At 38.3% G+C, this 4,298-nt stretch overlaps 1 long non-coding RNA gene across 1 annotated transcript in view; it reads left to right on the top strand.

Annotated features, from left to right (window-relative positions):
• Positions 1-506: 506 nt before the first annotated feature.
• Positions 507-4,298, top strand: part of LOC111975170 (uncharacterized) — a 21,722-nt gene continuing 17,930 nt past the window's right edge. The window contains exon 1 of the long non-coding RNA XR_002878771.2: positions 507-538. This is a non-coding gene — a long non-coding RNA (uncharacterized lncRNA). The remainder of the gene's footprint in view (positions 539-4,298) is intronic.

Raw genomic sequence — 4,298 nt, 5'->3', positions numbered from 1 at the left:
YTGACACACTTCGATTTCATCAATCATTTTGACTTCAATTTGGTTGTCCAAAATACTTTCAGCTTGCACTGCGTCTTTGCTGATGAATGCCCTGGCCAGGCAATTGGTTAAATTCCATTGTTGTTTCGTCTATTAATCGCCTCTAATAGATCTGAAAATGATGCARAAAACATGAATTTAACCGACTGTTTGTTTATAATGAGGGACGTCCCACGTTTAACCTGGACACATACATTGTAGGAATTTGCGCTGGCTTCAGMCATGACGGCGTGAGAGAAATKAAACATCTGCACGTCGCCTGCAGGTGCGAGTGTATGGGGGTGATTCATGCCAGAATTAATCTCATGAACCTACTGATACCTTTCACCAAGTCACCTAACCTCTTCCTAGCGCCATAAAATAACGCCATGGATTAACATGGACTGTCAATGGAGACAAGTTTGTTTCTAAGGCTCAAATTCGTCAAACGTTCACGTCACGTGACAAGTACACGTCATGTAGATGTAGTGTGCGCGTCGCGTAACGTGTCAGTATGCGGGTAAGTTTATTATGAATGATCTTACCATGAACGCATACATGTGTTACCCGTTACGTGTTAGTTTAAGTGTCTGTTTAGTTCATCAATTTCATTTGTCGATTTAGCTAAAATAGGCTTATCATCTCAATGCAAAAATGATTAGGCTAGTTGATATCGCAGCTACCATTACTGTRTAGATATGCCTATTTCTTGCATCAATACAAACACAAGGGCTTCTTGGTAGCCTAGTGTTTAGTGTTGGGCCAGTAATCGTTAGATTGCTAGATTGAATCCCAAAACGGACAAACTTTTTTTGTCATTTTGCCCGAGCAAGGCAGTTAACCCACTGTTCCCTGAGCGACAAATACGCAGATTTCGWTTAAGGCAGCCCCCCGCACCTCCTCTGATTCAGAGGGGTTGGGTTAAATGCGGAAGACACATTTCAGTTGAATGCATTCAGTTGTACAACTGACTACAGTAGGTATCCCCATTTCCTTTTCTTTGTTGGGGGTAGTCTAGGTCTTTAGTGGGGCATTCAAAACCACTCGGAAGTCAGCAATTTCTGATCTTCCGACTTCAGTGCGTTCAAGACAACTGGGAACTCTGAAAAAAAACGAGCTCAGACTGGGATTTTTTTTGGGAATAATCATCCAACTCGGAATCTCTGGCATGAAAATCACCGATGTCATAATTTGACCTTGTTTTCCCCCCACTTCCCAGTTTACCGGATTAACAGACACAATGACTGTCACCATGCAATCCTTCTWCCATACATTTATGTGGAGATGTCTTATGGTTAAAAGCAGGGTTCATATTGAGGGGGTATGTGAGGATATAGGCCTTGTTATAGAGATGTACAAAAAGCATAGGCTACCACTTGTTAGCTTAGCCATAGTGAAATCAAYGGTCCAGATTTTATAAACCGATCTAGGCTATAACAACGATAAACTCCACTATTTCCGCAGTCTACTAGCCTATCGRAGGTCTTGCGCAGCCCAGGAAAATGTGGTTGGTTAATTAAATGCTCTGCAATGTAGAGCTATGCCTAATRCAAAATACCAAAAAGTTAGAATCGGTATGGGTCTATGCATATGTAACGGGTGTGAAATGGCTAGCTAGTTAGTGGTGGTGCGCACTAATAGCGTTTCAATCGGTTACGTCACTCGCTTTGAGACCTTGAAGTAGTGGTTCCCCTTGCTCTGCAAGTGCCGTGGCTTTTGTGGAGCGATGGGTAACGATGCTTCGTGGGTGACTGTTGTTGATGTGTGCAGAGGGTCCCTGGTTCGCGCCCGGGTCGGGGCGAGGGCACGGACTAAAGTTAAACTGTTACACATAGACCAAACACCTTAAGAAATAAAAGCATTTATTATTCATGAGAAACCCATTGAATCAGGCTATTAATTTCAGTGCAGTTCTTACGCATATTCTTAAGACTAAACAGAACCGAAAACACCCCAGCCTGTTTCGATCACGATGAAGCCCTAACATTTAAGCTGTTTGTCATTGACTTAGCCCACAATTGCCTACAGATTTGATACACATGAATACATATTTAATCTGGAATTAACAAACAAAAGCCTGACTAGGATCCTGACTTTTCCCCACGTCATATTACCAATTAGGCTAAATGTATTTCTATTCATTTGCATAGGCTAACCATTGCGATTAATGTTATTTACCATATTCTGCTTTTTATGAATAAACAGGCTTCAGGGTTAACATAATATCATTAAATGCCCCCCCCCACACACTAATGTTACTTACCTTACAGATCACAAAGTGACCTAATTTTCACTCTATTCATATGCAAATACAATTGATTCATACCCTGGCTTGTCTGGCTGGCATGTTTTCATTTTAAACAGGCAGTCCCTTACCTACACTGAAATAGTTTTTGCCCTCAATTATGATTTAAAGATCATAGCTCATTAGTACACCCTTGTGGTTGAATATATATCTATTGTATGTCTTATGATACAATTAGCAATGTTGAATTACTGTGAACTTCCTGGTCCCGTCCCTCTAGTCAGTGATTCAACACAGGAAGGAGTAATGGATGTATAGTTTATTTATTTACAAATCTGCAATCATAGTACACACACAGTATAGATGAGTAGTCAACGGGATATAAATAACACTCCCACAGCAATTCTCCATAGATCTGCTCTATAATAWACAAACAAAAGAACAATTGAAATGTCTATCAAAGTCATTGTGATCATATAGTGGATTTAACCACTAACCATTTAATCATAATTTACTATGATAAAAATATATTGTTTCCATGTGTAATCTCATTCACAACATCAGAATAAACTATCATCCATTTTAGTATTCAAAATATATCAAATGAACCTGAAAAATTACTCAACGTCACACTCTTGTGGAGAAGAAATATAATACCTAGAATGTACCACATATGTTCCTAAACTAGCAAAAACAGGCTAATACGCTGTAGCTAGTGCTCATAAATTTATAAAACATATACTTTATACATTTGTCATAAATGACATGCAATCATGAGACACACACAGTATGGATGAATGAGGAGTAGTTGACGGGACATAAATAGCACTCACTACCAACTTCAAAGTGGGAACTTTAGCTAGCATAAAACCCACATGGCAAACTGAGATTCGGCAAATAACATGTAAAGAGTGCCTTAATTGACGCCAAACCAACAACATTAGTTACTAATAACATAAATAGCTAATGTACGATGTAAAATGTGGATTTTATGATGTAATGTCAACTTTATACATTTCTATCCCGGACMATTCCATTTTCAATTTAATTACACCGTTACACTACAACCATTACATTAAACTGACATTGACTAAAACCAACTAGGCTAGAGCTAACTACTATAGCGTTTAGCCAAGCTACATTTTGTTAGCATCAAGCTAGCAAACTGTTAAACTCTATTTTCGTACAAATATTAACACTAACACATTTTATTGTGACATCACATATTTACATATATTACCTAAAGTAAACTGAGCCTTTGTTCATAGAAAATAAAACAAATTGGATCTAAAACATTGAAAAAAAAGTACAGAAGGTTTGGACGCCATGTTAATCCCTTCTCGTTCATGTAAACCTTACCTCAATAAATGAATACTGGAACATTGGTAGCCAGGATTAGCTATTTCAAATCAAATCAAACTTTGTCACATGCGCCGAATACAACAAGTGTAGACTTTACCGTGAAATGCATACTTACAAGCCCTTAACCAACAGTGCAGTTTAAGAAAATATTTACCAAATAAACTAAAGTAAATCAACAACAAAAAAAATCTAAAGTAACACAATAACATAACAATAACGAGGCTATATACAGGGGGTACCGGTACCAAGTCAGTGTGCAGGGGCACAGGTTAGTTAAGGTAATTTGTACATGTAGGTAGGGGTGAAGTGACTATGCTTAGATAATTAACAGTGAGTAGCAGCATTGTACAAAACAAATGGAGGGGGGGTCAATGTAGGAGTAGCAGGGTATCTCATAATTGCATAATGATGCAAGTTAGATACAATGGGGCAAAAAAGTATTTAGTCAGCCACCAATTGTGCAAGTTCTCCCACTTAAAAAGATGAGAGAGGCCTGTAATTTTCATCATAGGTACACTTCAACTATGACAGCAAAAATGAGGAGAAAAAATCCAGAAAATCACATTGTAGGATTTTTAATGAATTTATTTGCAAATTATGGTGGCAATGACAAGAGGTTCCACACGTTTTCTGTAAGTCTTCACAAGGTTTTCACCCCACTGTTGCTTGGTTT

Source organism: Salvelinus sp. IW2-2015, linkage group LG15, assembly GCF_002910315.2.
Source record: "Salvelinus sp. IW2-2015 linkage group LG15, ASM291031v2, whole genome shotgun sequence".
In the NCBI taxonomy this organism is placed as follows: Eukaryota; Metazoa; Chordata; class Actinopteri; order Salmoniformes; family Salmonidae; genus Salvelinus; species Salvelinus sp. IW2-2015.
Note: the sequence above shows the minus strand (reverse complement) of the source record. Positions and strands in the feature narration are given on the sequence as shown.